Source organism: Sciurus carolinensis, chromosome 10 (genome assembly GCF_902686445.1).
Source record: "Sciurus carolinensis chromosome 10, mSciCar1.2, whole genome shotgun sequence".
NCBI classification, from domain to species: domain Eukaryota; kingdom Metazoa; phylum Chordata; class Mammalia; order Rodentia; family Sciuridae; genus Sciurus; species Sciurus carolinensis.
The window spans coordinates 64,115,210-64,132,132 of record NC_062222.1 but is presented as its reverse complement, the minus strand read 5'-3'; the positions used below and the strand labels follow the sequence as shown (position 1 = coordinate 64,132,132).

At 31.4% G+C, this 16,923-nt stretch overlaps 1 protein-coding gene across 1 annotated transcript in view; it reads left to right on the top strand.

Annotated features, from left to right (window-relative positions):
- Ccser1 (coiled-coil serine rich protein 1) overlaps positions 1–16,923 on the top strand; it is a 1,248,518-nt gene that overhangs the window by 1,193,567 nt on the left and 38,028 nt on the right.

The following is a 16,923-nucleotide window of genomic DNA, read 5'->3' as shown; positions in this document are numbered from 1 at the left end:
TGATAAATTTAAACAAAAAAAAAGACTACAGAAACATGCCCTGGAGTGAAACAAGCCATGTAGGACACTTACAAAGTCCTCAAAGGCCCACATTAAGCTAAAAGCAACTTTGATACCTCCTTTATCTTGATTTTTTTTCTTTTCTCTGTATCCCTTCAAGAGCCAATTTTCCACTCTTTTTCTCTTATTCACAATTTAGAATATTAATTATTCTAACCTTCTAGGACTATTTGAATTTTCAGGAGGCTAGGTCTTAAATAACAGGAGATGGTGAAAATTTCAAAGTGAAATAACAGTTGTAAGAATAAAATGTTCAGTGAAAAACTTATGCCCATTTATGGACTAAATAAAGCATTAAATTAAGCAAACAGTAGCATTTTTTTTTTTTTGAAGCTATGAACTATCTATTGACTTCTAATTTTTTTAACCTGTAGATATTGGTATTCTCCAGAAGTTAAATTTGAGTTTATATTGTGTTTACCTGCCAAGTATTCAATATTTTGTGACAGATGGGAAGGCAGACAGAGAAAGAGAGAGAGAGAGAGAAAGAGAGAGAGAGAGAGAGAGAGAGAGAGAGAGAATCAAAGAGAGAGAAAGAGACACTATTTAAGAAAGAGAAGGTTGGATTCTGTTAGTCCCTGTAAGTCCAGTCTGTATCCTTATCCCTTTGCTCTGGGCCCTGGAAGTTTGACTTATTGTGACTCACCAATGGGCTTCTTTGCCCCATGACTTCCTGTTGGATTTCCATTAAGAGCAATATCTCCCCTCCACTAAGGATATCAGGAAATGAGGACAATGATGTTTGAAAATGTATTTCTCCAGCACATAATATGGAGAAACTCAGCAGGTTGCCTGTTTCTCTTGAACAGAGGTCTCAATTTCTGTCATGTAGCTCTATCAACAAAATCCTTTTAATCACCAGATTTCAGTAATTGCTCACTCCCTTCTTATTAGAGACTTTTAAAGGAATCCATTGCTACTAGCTCTGGGCACTTCTAGTGCCTATGTTTTGCTCATATGTTTGTAAGTAGTCCTTTTTACAACCCTCTTTAAGCGTTCTAATTTGAGTGTTCCATCTGTTTTCTCCTGTAAGCTTAAGTACAGTAGATGGATAGACAGATAGTTCTTAATTACTGGAAACTGGAGTGCTAGCAGGATTTCACTTTTAAATACTGATTGTGTCTATGACTAATGATGTTTCCAATTTTAAATATATTTATTTTCCATTTGATTATTATATATGCTGATAACTATAATATTAAAAGAATAGTTAATAATCATTATGTTTATCAGTTCTCAGTTAGTGCTGTCAAAAAGTCTTGATAACATTAGCTTAGGGCAGCCCTGTGAAGTAGATACTGTAATTATTACCCTTTTAAAATGAAGAAATTGAGGCTTGCAGAGATCAAATGTCTTTGCAAAGTCACAGAACTGGTAAGCAGCACAGTGAGATTAAACCAAGGCTGAGGACACCATGCTATGGCCACATCCAGTGTTATGTACTGTTGAGCTTCACTGCAGAAGTCTGACTGCAGACAGACAAATATTAACTAGGAAAAAAAATTATAAAGGACATCATAGTTTCCTTCCAGAGAAACCATTTAATACTAAAATTTTCATATGCATTTTATGTAGTTCTAGATTTTTCTTTTTTCTTTTCTTCTTCTTCTTCTTCTTTTTTTTTTTTTTTTTGAGAAAGTGCTTTTAACATTTTGAAAGAATGTGAAGCAGGGCCCTTGCACCCAGGGAGGCAGGCTCAAACTGGCCCAAGGAGCTGTAGCCAATCCCTCAGGCCCCGCTTGTCTTCCAGGCCAACAGCATACTGCAGTCCCTGCTTGGATTTACTTTTGACAACATGGTTGGAATGTTTCTGGTCAGACTATGACATACAAACTTATAAACTTACAGACTATGACATACAAAGTTGGCTAAAAAACTCGAAGATATTAGAAAGGACTTGAAAGCCAAGAAGAAACCCTCTGGTTCCTGAGGTTCACTCCAGCACTACATCCTGGATACCCTGATTCTACTGCTCCTGAGGGGCCTCCTATACCTTCTGATCCCAAAGCCTTTGTTTTCATCTCCCGTCACAGTGATTTTTTTCTTTGATAGATCCCAAGTTGCCTCAGAGCAAAAGTGGGGCCATAAATTAAGAACTACCCTACTATTCCAACAGTCTCACCTCTTCCCTAGCCTTCCTTCCAGTCAGCTAGAATTATGGTGCCAGATTAGCAAACATGACCTTTAATTAGTTGCTTCTTCCTGTTCTTTGAGATTTCTACTACCTCTTGTCAAAAGAAAAATTAGTGATTTTGTGTAGCTAATCAAATACAAATGTTAATTTCACAGTTTAGCAGTTATAATGGGTGCTTGTTAAACATTTGTTATTAAATTTTGTTGTTTCAAAGTAATTAATATCTAGAAAAAAAGTGAGGCAGTATATTACTCATTGATAAAATAAACATAAATGTATGAAACTTTTAAAAAACCTAAAGGACTATATCTAACACCTAAAACTTTGTATGTATTGTTAGAAGTCATTAAAGCATTGTATATTCAGGGCCAAAACCAAAAATTAATAATGCCTACAAAATTTTTATAATTTCTTTTGACTATTTGCTAATCTGCTATCATATGAAGCATGTTATTTTTTTAAATAAATATTCACTTAAAAAAATAAATCATAAAATTTTTGGTTTTATCTCAGTAAAAATAAACCTAAATGGAACTATAGAGTATATCTCTGCAGAAAACCTCAGTGTTTTTTTATACTCATCTATTAAATTGAAATAAATGAAATAATTCATATATAAGAATTTGGAGAGTTGATCTCTCTTCTTATATAACAAAACAGGATGTTCCTTGGTTCCAATTTTTAAATTTTACTTTTTGGATGTAGGCATGAGAGGAAGCATTAATTCATAGTACTGTTATGTTTGTCTGAATAGATTATAGTCAGATAGACACTGATTAGTTTTAAAAATAACTGTTCTTGAAGGGACTGAAGAGTATTCACATTAGACATATTAATTAGTACAGCAACTATTTAATCATTTGGGAGCATAGTAGTCTTAAGCACAAATTTAAATTGTTCTGTTTACTCTAATGAGGGAAATTCTTCCCTTGTGAATGGCATTTGTATGTATGAGGGATGAGCAAGGAGATGAACTTCATAGATGATTCAAACTAAATAATTTTGAATTTTAATTTTAAGCTTAGAATAAATGAAAAGGGGAAAGTACATTTTCTTCTCAATTTTATAGATGATAAAAATACTAAGCTGTTTCTTAATTAGCTTGCATGAATCAGCTTTCCATATTTGCAAGCGTCAGTCATGAAATCAGTTTGTTCTGAAATAGTTAAAAATAAAACATGTACTTCCAGAAAAGAATCAAAACAAATATCATCTACAACAAAACCCCTCACCACTGGTAAAAGCTGGGGAAGTCTTACTGTCTCTCAGGGTTAGGAAAAACAAGGAAGTCATCAAAAGTTCAGGACCACAGATATGGAAGGTGATACCAGCCTCAAAGATTAAGACTGTTCATACCTTCATTCTGTAGTCCCTGGCCCCCTGCCCCACCCAATTCCCTACACCATCATGCCTTTCAGTTAAGCAGATGCACATCCATCGATACCATCATAGTTGTGCATTGTATCATGGAAGTTCCTGTGGAATTTCTATGGAGGCAAATTTAAAAATTAACAAGTTGATACTCTAATCCTAAGTGACAGTAACTCTTCAGGGAAGCCTGATAAGGACTTGTCCTATTTCAAACCCTCTAGAAAAAAATCTTAGTGTAGTCCATTCTAATGCTTAAACAACCATTATTGTCAGGAGTTTGTCTTATTTCTAAACTCTCCATAGTGTGACTGCATTTATCTCTCTCTTTATTTTTGTCAGAAGTTGAAAGATAGATGACCACACTATTTTCTGATTTTCTGTCTAATGGTATTTTTAGTTTAGTTTATAGAATTGAATTTTTTTTTTCCTTCTCCAAAATGAACAATCCCTTTTTTTTTTTTTTTCAATACCAGGGATTGAACCCAGGGGAGCTCAACTACAGAGTCACATCTACAGCCCTTTTTTAATTTTGCGACCAGGTCTCTGTAAGTTGCTTAGGGCCTTCCTAAGTAGCTGAGGCTGTCTTTGAACTTGAAATCCTCTTGCCTCAGCCTCCCAGGTCGCTGGTATTATAGAAACGTGCCACCATGTGCAAAAATCCTATTCTTTTAGTTATTTTTCCTTTCATAATTTCAATTCATCTCTGACTGTAACTATCTTGTCCATACTCTTATGTGCTTGGAAAACATCAAGAATTCTGAGTCTGTGTACTGTTTTTTTCCTTATATATTAAATGCAGTCTTTAACTTCTGTTCCACTAGTAGTTTGTATTTTCAGATTAGTTTCCTGTCCAAACCAAGTTATTTTTAGAAATGTTTTAATACACATTTTTATCCATCTGTAGATGATGTATTTTTCTGAAGTACCTTAAACTTTTTCATATGTACTCTTTTATCTGAAAGAAATTCTAAAGAACTGCTCTGCGATGGGAGTTTGCAATAAATTTCACCTCATATATCCTACCCTGTGGTAGGTAGAACTCAATAAATATTTGTTGAATTTGTTCATCCATGGTCCTGTAAGTTATTTCCTGGATTTCCATGTTGAGAAAGATTTTAAGGATGTATCAGACTCATCAGGAAATTCTGACAGAATATAATAGTGTCTTTGGTCTGGTACCTTCATCATTCTCAGATATATCCTTACTGAATTTTAGAAACCTGTTTTATGCATTATTACCTCTATAATCGGTATACCTGTCTTTATCTATCTTTATCTCTCTCATCTGTCTCATCATCTTTCACTTACTACTACCTCCACTCTATGTACTGCTACATTTCTCTCACTTTGCAAATTATTCATTTCATCATAAGAAACTAGGGTAGTGTACAGGTTACTGAATCATTGGGGCTGCTGCTTAGAATCTTGATCATTTAAAACCATTCATAAACGAATGATGTGAAAAATTTTAAGTTTACTTTGAGTAGAAAAAAGGAAAGAAATGAGTCCTAGCATTTGCCTTTATATGTGAAGAAATGTGCCTTTTAAAATTATTTAATAAGAACTCACAAATTTCTAAGACTTTTGTTTCACAATTTTAAAAACATAATGAAATTTAACTTATGGAATAGTTCTAGGTTCACAGCAAAATTGAGAAGGAATTATAGAATTCCCATATACCCTGTTCCTCATGTGAAAACCTCCCACTCTATACCTCAGAATACAGTTTACAATCAAACATACATTGACACATTTTAATAATGCAAGGTTCATAATATATGTCAGAATTTTTTTCTTGGTGTGTTACTTTCTGTGGATTTTGACGAAGTATAATTACCTGAATCCAGCACTGTACGATTGATTATATAGAAGAGTTTTGCTTTTCTAAAATGCCTGTTTTTGCCTATTCTCTCTCCCCACTGATACCTTGCATACACTGGTGGGTTTACTCTCTCTAGTTTTGTATTTTTGAGAATGTCATGGATTGGAATCATACAGTATGTAGGCTTCTCATATTGGCATTCATCATTTAGTCATGTACCTTTTAAACTTCCTCCATGTCTTTTCAAGCTTGGTTTTTCATTTGATTTTATAAGAAATATTCCATTGTTCAATTGGACTATAATTAATCCATTTGCCTACTAAATTTTATTTTGGTTGATTTTCCCTGTTGGCAATTATTAATAAGGAGACTAAAATTATCAGTGTACAGGTTCTTGAGTGGACATTGGAAGTTTTCAGCTCATTTGGGTAAATACCAAGGAACATGATTGTCGAATTGTATAGTAAGAGTTGAAATTTTGTAAAGAAACTTGCAAACTGTTTTCCAAAGTGGCTTTCTTGTTTTGCATTTCCACTAGCAAAACTGAGCTTTCCTTTTGTTACACAGTCTCACCAGAATTTTGTATTGTCAGTATCTTGGCAACTGTAATATGTATGTAGTGTTATCTTATTATTTTAATTTGCATTTCCTTCATAGTATGATACTGACCATGTCTCTTCATATACTTATCTGCCATCTCTTTTTTTTGGTGGTTCTAGGAATTGAACCCAGGGCCCTGTGCACATGAGGCACACACTCTACCAAATGAGCTATACTCCCAACCCTCCATAACGTCTTTGCTGAGGTGTTTCCTTGAGTTTTTTGCCCATTTTAAAATTATGTTGTTTTCTCATTGTTACATTTTGACTACGTCATTTATTTTAAGCTATAGTCCTTTATCACATCTGTCATTTACAAATACATTTTTACCAATCTGTGGTTTCTCTTTGGTTTGATGTTTTTTGGCTAGATGGAAGTTTTTTTTTTTTTTTAATTTTAATGATGACCTGCTTATCAATTACTTCTTTTATGGACAATGCTTTTGATGTTGTATATAAAAAAATGTTTGCCAAATGAAATGTCATCTAGGTTTTCTCTTATGTTATCTTTGAGGAGTTTTATAATTTAGTGGATTATAATTAGGTCTATGATCCATTTTGAGTTTTTTTCTGTGAAGAGCAAAAGGTCTAATTAAATTTTTTATTTTTTATTTTTTTGCATTTTGATGTCTACTTGGTTTAGTTTCAGCAGTGCCATTTGTTTAAAAGGCTACTTTTACTCTATTGTATTTCCTGTGTTCCTTTGTCAGAGATCAGTTGAAAATATTTATACAATTTTACATAAGTGGTCTCTGTACTCCAGGCCATTAATCTGTTTATATTTTCCTTCAATAACACATTATATTGCTTACTGTAATTTCTTAGTAAACCTTCAATTTCATCTTCTTGTTCCTCCAACTTTGTTTTTATCCTTCAATATTGAGTAGGCTTTCTGGAACTTTTGCCTTTTCTTGTAAATTTTATAAAAAGTTTATTAATACTGACAAAAAATTGACTGTAATTTTGATTGAGATTGCATTGAATTTATAGATCAAGTTGGAACCTTATATCTTGAGAGTATCAAATATTTCTATCCTTGAATATGGAATAACTCACCATTTTGTTGTTGTTGTGTTTTTCATCATAGCTTTAATAGTCTTCCTTCTATAGAAGGTGTGTTAGGGAGCAATGTTTTAGCCAATTATGGATGCATATATGACCATAGTCCCATAAGATTATATTGCCTGGTGATTTATTACCATCTTAGTTTGGGTAAATATATTCTATGATGTTGACAACAATTATAAAATTACTCAATGATGCACTTTTCTGAATGCATCACCATCATTAAGAGAGGTATTACTGTATATGGAGTAGATTGACACCTAAATATTTAATTTTGGTGAGTATGATAATATAAATGGGAATATTATTTTAAATTTCAAACTCTATCACTGTGGGTATATAGGGAAATGATTGACCTTCATATGTTAACTCTATATCCTGAAATCTTGCTATAATCACTTATTTGTTCCAGGAGTTTTTTGGTGATTTTTTTCACTTACTTTTTAGGTATGATCGTATCATCTGCAAACAAAGATGATTTTATTTTTTCTTCAAAATCTTTGTGCCTTTTCCTAATTTATTGCATTAGCTAGATATCTGGTAAAATGTTGAAACAGTGGTAAGAAGGACATTTTTGTTTCTGATCTTAGAAAACTTTATTTCTCATCAAGTATGGTGAAAGTTGTAAAATTTTAGTGTGTTTTTCTTTTTAGCATAATGAGAAAAGCACAGCTATTTCTAGTATGCAGGAAATTTTTACCAAGGCTGGGTATTGGTAGTGTCAAATACTTTTTCTGCAACTAATGATATTATCATATGATTTTTCTTCTTTTGAAAGAAGAAAAGAATCCCTTATTGATACAAGGGATTATATTGATTGATTATGAAAAGTTTAATTAGCCTTATGTACAAGGGAGAAAGCCTACTTGGTTGTGCTGCATAATGGTTTTTATGTCAAATTTAATTTGCTAATATTTTGTTGAGAATATTTGCAACTGTTAGTGAGAGATGCTGGTATGTAGGTTTTTTTGTTTTTGTTTCTTTCAAAAGAGAAAAGGCTGATCTCAAAATTTGCATTGAGTAGCATTCCCTCTGCTTCTACTTCTGATAAAAAGTTTAGAAATTGGTGTAATTTGCTCAAGTGTTAGAATTCACCAATGAACACATCTCTGTCTGTTGCTTTCTTATTTGGAAGGTTATTTATTGATTCAATTTCTTTAATATATATAGGACTCTTTAGATTGTTTATTTCTTCTTGCATTAGTCTTAGTAGTTTTTTTTTTCTTTAAATAAATTAATAAATTTCATCCATAGTCTCACATTTTTAACCATGGACTTATGCCTAATATTCCTTTATTTCCCCTTTAATGTCCATGAATCTATAATTATTTCTCCTATTTTTAATATTAGTAACTTTGTGTCTTCATTCTTTTTTATTACGCTGATTAGAGGCTTATTGATTGGATTGATTTTTCTAAAGAACTTGCTTTTGGTTTGATTGAATGCCATTGATTTTTCTGTATTCAATTTTGTTAATTTCCACTTTTTTACTACTTTTTTTCTGTTGCTTATTTTGAGTTTAATTTCTTATTTTTCAAATTTTCTAAGGTGAAAGCTTGTGTGGTTGATTTTAGAACTTTGTTCTTTTCTGATATATGCATTCAATACTATAAATGTCCTACTATACACTATTTTATCTGCATCCCACAAACTTCTGTGAGGAAATACTTCACAAAAGTAAGCTTATGGAAGTTGTACTTTAATTTTAATTTGCTTCTAAAAATTTTTATATTTCTCTTGATATGTCTTCTTTGACCTATGTGTTATATATACATGTGTAGATTAATCCCCAAGGATTTTGAAATTTCTATCTATCTTTCTGTAACTGATTTCAAGTTTAATTTGCATTGTAGTCTGAAAGCAAACAGTGTATGATTTCCTTTACTTAAATATGTTGTGTTTGGTGTTCAAGAACGAGATGGAGATATTTGCTGTTTTTGGATGAGGTAAATTGTAAGTGTCTGTTATATTCAGTTGATTGATGGAGCTGTTCAGTTCAACAATGTCCTTTTAGATTTTCTGCCTGCTGGATCATTTAATTGTTGCATTTAGATTATTGACATTTAAATTCATTATTGATATAATTGGGGTAATATCTACTTTTATGGTTTGGATATGAAGTATGCCTCTGAAAGCTTCTGTGTTAAGGCAAATATGTTCATCGATGAAATGATTAGATTTTGAGAGCTGTAACCTGATCCATCCATCCTTGATTGAATGGACTAACTGGGTGGTAACTGGAGGAGGTGGGGTATGGCTAGAGGGAGTAGATAACTAGGGGTGTGTTCCACACACCTTTCTCTCTCTTTCCACTTCCTGGTTACCATGAATGGAGCAGCTCTCCCCCACCATGCCCTTCCACCATGATGATCTACCTTATCTCAGACCCAGAGCAACGGAATTCACTGATCAGGAACTGCATCTCTGAAACCATGAACCAAAATGAAACTTTTACTCCTCTAAGTTGTTCTGGGCAGGTAATTTTGTCACAGTGATGCAAAGTGATTAACATACCTACCATATTGGTTTCATTTTCTATTTTTGGCCTGATTATTTGCTTCTATTTTTTCTTCCACATTTTTTCTGCATTTTATGGTTGTAATTGAAAATTTCAGATGACTCCATTTTCTCTCCTTTCTCTGCATATCAATTATACTTTTTAAAAAATTTAGTGATTTTTCTAAAGATTCCAATATACATTCATAATCAATCCAAATCCATTTTTAAATAACACCATGCCACTTCACAGGTAGTACAAGTAACTTATAATAACAAAATATTCCTCTTCTTCTCTCTTACCCCTATATCATTATCATCATTACTTACATACAATCATACATTCATGCATATGAATAGCCAAATAAATTGGTGGCATTATTATTTTGAACAGTTATTTATTAGATCAATTAAAAATAAGAAAAGTTAAAGTTTTTATTTTATATTCACTTACACTTTGATATTCCTCCTCTCTCTAGTCGTATTCAGATTTTTCTTCTATAATACTTTCCTTCTCTTTCATATTGTTCTTAAATATTTCTGGTAAGGCAGGTCTAATGACAATGGGTTCAAATTTTGTATTTCCTGAGGTGGTCTTCTTTTTCAGTTTCATGGGATATTTTCTCAGCATACATAATTATGTATTGATTTTTTTTCTCTCAACACTTTATTTCACATGACTATCTTTTTGCTGATGTTGGTTCTTAGAAGTTACATGTAATTCTTATCTTTGCTCCCATTTAGGTAACAAATTTTTTCCTCCTCTGGTTACTTTCAAGATATTTTTCTTTATATTTGGATTTATTAAAATTGAATATGATGTCACCAAATGCAGTTCTTTTTGATTTATATGACTTTTCTCCAAGATTCCTGGATATATGGCACATTGTCTTATATTAATTTGGAGAAATTATTAGTCATTGCTATTTCAAATATTGCTTCTGTTCCTTTCTCTCTTTCTTCTCCTTTTGATATTCTCATTATGCATGTATTACACCTTTCATTATTATCCCAGAGTTCATGGACATTATTTCTTGATTTAAAATTTTTAAAAATTTGTTCTAATTTATTGTACATGAGAGTAGAATGCATTTATACATTTTGATAGATCATACACAAATGGAGTGTAATTTCTCATTTTTCTGATTATACATATTGTAGGATCACATTGGTAAGGCAGTCATATATGTACCTGAGGTAATAATGTCTGTTTCACTTTACTATCCTTCTTATCCCCAAACCCCTTCCCTTCCCTTCACTCCCATATACTTCATATAAAATAACTCTATTCTTCCCTATCTCCCTCCCTTACTGTGAATTAGCTTCCTCATATCAGAGAAACACTCAACCTTTGGTTTTTGGGTTTGGCTTATTTTGCTTAGCATGATATTCTCTAATTCCATCCATTTACCAGCAAATGCCCATAAATTCATTCTTCTTTAAAGCCGAGTAATATTTCATTATGTATATTTACCACATTTTCTTTATCCATTCATCCGTTGAAGGGTATTTAGGTTGGGTTCACAGTTTAGCTATTGTGAGTTCAGCTGCTATAAATATTGATGTGGCTGTGTCACTGAAGTATGCTGATTTTAAATCCTTTGGGTATAATACGAGGAGTGGGTTAACTGGGTCAAATGGTGGTTTGAGTTCAAGTTTTCTGAGGAATCTCCATACTGCCTTTATCTCTCACTCTGCACAAAACTCAACTCACAGTGGATCAAAGACATAGGCACTAGAACAGAAACCCTGTGATAGAAGAAAAAGTAGGCCCAAATCTTTACCTTATAGGCCTACCATCTGACTTCCTTTACAAGACCCCTACAGCAGAACGAGTTAAATCAAGAATCAATAAATGGGATGGATTCAAACTACACAAAGCTTCTTCTCAGCAAAAGAAACAATCAATAATGTGAAGAGAGAGCCTACAGATTGGGAATATTTCTTGATTTTTTTAAAGCTTATTTTAATCTTTGTTTTACAGTTTTTGAACTTTCTATTTTTATATTATCAACACTCAGAGATTATTCCTCAGTCATATCCAGATGACTAATAAATCCACCACACTAATTATTTCTGTTACATTGTTTTTGGTCTCAAGCATTTTTTTTTTTTAATTCTTTCCAGGATTTTCATCTGTCTCCTTATGTTTTCTATCTGTTCTTGCATTTTGTGTACTTTTTTCCACTAAAACACTTTCTAAACATGTTAATCATAATTTTTAAAAATTCCTGGTTTGTAGTTTCACCATTCCTGCCATATCTGACTCTATTTCTGGTGTTTGTTCATTTTCTTCAACTCATGTTTATTTCTTTTAGGCATGTTTTGTAGAGTTTTGAACAGTAGTTATTGTTGTTGGCTAAAGTAACTATGGTAAATAGGACCTTAGTAATGTGGTGGTATGCTGTGGGGGTAAGTGCGAATACCATAATTTTGTTATTAGGTTTTAGTCTTTGATAAGCCTGTATCCCTAGACTGTGAACTTCTCAGGTCTTTTGTTGTTGTTGTTTTGTTTTCTCTTAGTTGGGACAGGATGGACAGAAGAGGTAGAATTAGACATTTCCCTTTCCTCAGGTAGACAACTTTGTTAAAACCCCCATAGATTAGGCTCACAGAAAATAGTTTCTTATTGATAACAAAATGCCTTGTTATATTTCATAATGTTCCCTCTACCCCTTCTCTTGCCAAAAGAATGATGAAAATTTCCCCTAATATTCACTGTGAAGTTGTGGTTGAGCTTCTGCAGGTAAAACTGTCAAAAGTGTGGCACCCTTAACCCACAAATAAGTCTTTTAGAGATTTTAACACTCAGACTTATCACAGTGAATCACTAGCAATTCATCAATTACAGTTGATATTTTTCTCCAGTGGAATTTTCTGCTCATGAGTTTCTACTATGCTAAGCATGATTCTCAGTATCTGTCTTTCTTTCCAATTCTGTGGCAATTGTTTTCCCTGTGACATCATTTCTCCCATGGATTTAATATGATCCACTTGTTTCTTATTTTTAGGATGGAGAGAAAACTTTGGGGGTCTTTACGTCATGGGCCAGAAAACACAAATCTGTTTTGAAATTTTTTAGAAAGAGAAATATACTTAAAATTTATTGACCACTTCTTGAAAATAGAAATTATTTATATTTTCATGATTGCATTTTTGTGTGGAGAGCAGAATGATACCAATGAATGTACAAGGGATGAACAAATAAATTAATGAAATGTTATGCTATTGTTAATATTAGGATTTAGCAATACTGATAAATTCTATGAATAACTACAAAACAAATTTCCATCGTTGGTAATATGATTTTACATAGAAATGTCCAAGTTTACGCTTTAAGTCAAACTATTTTGAATATTTGACAGTGTTAGTTTTGATATTTATATGATATAATATTGAGACTCCATGCCCATAGTTTAATTTTGATAATTTCTATTTGATATAAATAACAACACCAGATTTATTCTATGATAATAAAAGGCTTAATCATCTACAATTTCACAATAATTGAAGACAGTGTCAGGATTTTTTGTTGTATTATTTTATTCATGTACTACATATTTAGGGAGGCAAAATGTAAAGCAATAGTTCATATACATTTGAGATTAAAAATTTAAGCATTTTCTTCAATTACCTTTTTTTGTTTTTAACAAATAATTATATGAAAAGTGACGGCTTCGGATATACTTTTCTAGAAAGTTCCTTTATAAGTTAAGGGTATTTTTTTTAAACACCTATGGCTCTTATACCAATAAACAATAGCAAGCTATAAAGTTTTCCAAAACATAGAGCTTATTCTTCTCTTGATAAGCAATAAGCATATAAAGCCCAGTACCTAGCCTGCTGCAAAACCTCATTGAACAGCTTTATATAATAGTTTGTGGGGGTTTCTATTAGGGTTTTAGTGTACATAGAAGCCAAAGCCACTGAATAAAATCAAATAGAGACTTCCAAAGACAATGACTGAAGCTAGAAATTTGTCCACACCCACTCATGATACAAATGAAGTTTTCTTAGTCTTTTATAGGTTCAATATGTTTTTTACAATATTGTCTGATACTTTAATTTCTTCTGAAGTAGCTAGCAAAAAAAATCATAGATCAAACTCAATCTCTGAAGATATACTACCATTTAACTTTTATTTTACAAGTTTATAATTCCAAGGAACAGATCCTTTGCCCACATTAAGTCTTTTCTTTGCATGTTAATGAAAGGTTTTATTTTTCAACACGAACTTCTTTCCCTTCAATGTGCTTTAATAATTATGTTTCACCACCACAAACATTTACAGTAATACTTCAAAATAAAAATAGAGGCAAAGCAGAAAAGAAAAATATGTAGTGATAGTTTGAATTTTAAAAATTTGTATAATAATAAGAAATTATTATTTAAAAACAAAAATCAGTATTTTTCCATTATATGGTAAATAGATATGAAAAAAATTGTTTTGAAGAAAAATTTGAATTGTAATTTTTACTGTATTACATCAACTCTTTAATTAAAAAAATATTGCTGGTGGCTTAAGTAGACAAAATTTTCAAAGGCAAGAAAGAATTAAGCCTATCTATAGACCAAGAAATTTTATTCAATGAGACCGAAAGGTTCATAAGCTTGTATATGTAACATGTAATTAGAGCCTCTTCAATACTGTTTATTCATTCATTTTTAAATTCAGTAACTATTTCCAAATATGTACTATTAACAGACATCATTCTAAGTTCTGAGAACATATGAATGAACAAAACAGATACTTCCCTTATTTTCAACCTTAGTTTCTTATCAGTGGAAATTAGTAATCTATAACTAATCATATGATTAACGATTTTATATAATGTGATAATTTTGTGTGATATGATAGAGAATGACAAGATGGCAGGTTATTTCCTTACATTTAGATTTCAGAGCTTTTTCAATAGAAGGACATTTGTACTGAGACCTCTATGACAAAAAGGAACTATTCCTTTCTCAATGCTGAAGGGCTATGACTAGAGTGATCAAGACAGTAAAAACAGCAGATAAGAGACTGACAATGAAATCACTTGGTCATGTTAAAACAAAAAATTTAAAAGTTTATTTTGTATCCTGTGACTTTATTAAATTTGTGTATTAATTCTACAGTTTTTGGGTTATAGTCTCTTATGACACTTTTTTAGTTCTGTGATATCAACCATAATGTCTCCTCTGTCAGTTATAGTTTTATTTATCACCACTCTTTTCTTCTTAGTTACAACAAAATTTGTCAATTTTATATTTTCAAAAAAACCTCTTTGATTAGTTGATTATTATCTTTTGTTATTATAGTCTCTATTTCATATATTTTTGCTCTAATATTTGCTGTTTCTTTTCTGTTAATTTTTTCTTAGTTTAGTTTTTTTTTTTTAATTCAAATGTACTGATAGGTTACTTTTTTCTCAACATATGCATCTATCACTATAAACTTCTTTCCTGGAACTGTTTTTTCTTATGTCTTCTTTTGTTTTGCTATTTGGTATTTTCATTTTCATTTCTTCCTAGATATTTTACCATTCTCTTTTGATGTTTTCATTGATCCATCAGAAGTGTGCTGTTTTATTTCCACATACTGTGAATTTCTAGTTTTCCTGCTGTTACTGATTTCTAGCTTCATGTCATTATGTTAAGAAGAGATAATTGGTATAATTTCAAAATGTTTAAATTTGTTAATATATTTTTTCCCCAATGTATGATTTATGGTGGAAAATATTATGAGTTCTTAAAAAGAATATTTCCTGTTGCTGTTGGTTGAAATATTTTGTATATTAGACCCATTTGGGGCATGTGATGAAACATCCAAAAAAATTAAGAAAACAATCCCATTTAAAATGACATCAGAAGTTAAAATTTTTAGCCATAATTAACCAAATAAATTTAAAAACACACAAATTTTACATCAAGACCTGTTCACTAAAAGCTAAAAATCTAAAAACCTGATAGAACTGGGATATGGCTCAATGGTGTAATGCTTGCCTAACATACATAAGACTCTGACTCAATCCCAAGCACTGAAAAATAATAATAATAAAATAAAAATAAAAACGCAATAATAAAAATTGAGGACAGATAAATTTAAATGGTTGAAATAATTAATATTGTTAAAATCTCTCTACCACATTCATATTATGAATTCATATAATGACATTTTTCATTGAAATAGGAGAAATCCATCCTAAAATTCATATAGATTAAAAAATGTCAACTGAGCAATTATATAGCAAAGCTGGAAGCATCATACTATCTGATTTCAAAATATACCATAAAACTAATCTTCAAAACAGTAAGATACTATTCTAAAAGTAGACATATGGTACATACCCCACCCCCCTCCACATACAAATAATATTTATACAAGGTGATGGATATCTTAATGGCTGCATCTTGATTATTGAAACAATTTTATAATGTATATGTTTATCAAAACCTCATGTTGTAGACCTTAACCATATATAATTTTTATTTGTTAATTATGTACTAACAAAATAGGTGAAAATGAAGAAAGAAGTTCATGTGACTAGAATGCATTCCAGAAATACTAATGCTTTCATATCTGTAATATAAACATAAAATGACTTCTGATGAGAATTTCCAGTGTGCCATAAGGCTCAAGCAGTCTCAGCAGTTTTAAGAAAAATATTTTACAAATATGTATATATTAAGTATTTGTGCTTATGCATCCTTAGAACATTCAGGCACCTAAATATCATATAATTTATTTTTTAAACAAATACCTACAATAAAAGTTACCTATAAATAATAAAATAATTTAAGTACACATTAAAGTTTAGTATACATACTTGCAGTATATAATTGATAGCAATATAAAATGCTAATATTAGTTCTGCACTATAGATCAGGAACCAAGATTAGAATACGCCATGGATTATCAAATTCATCAAGCCATTTTAGTAATAGAGAAATTGAGGCTTAATGAAGTTAAAATATTTTTGTCAAAGATGACACAAAAGGTAAAGGTCAAAATAGAATTCTTATGCCAGGCATTTTGTTCTTAAAAACTTAATTTTTAACTACAAAGCAATATTCCCTTCATTCTGATGAAATATGTACATCAAGGTGAGGCAAATGATCACATTGTCAGAATTTCTGATACCACAGTTTGATTTGCTATTCTTTCATTTTTGTGACATTGAACCTAATACAGATGTCCCTGGCTTATGATGATTTGACATGACTTTTCATCCTTATAATAGTTCAAAAGTGATGGGCATTCAGTAGAAATTGTACTTCAGATTTTGAATTTTAATCACTTTTCAGGCAAGTGATATGTCATACAATAATCTCTCTGGATACTGGGAAGTGTCAGGGAGATCCCAGTCAGTGATGAAATCAGAACAGTAAACAGC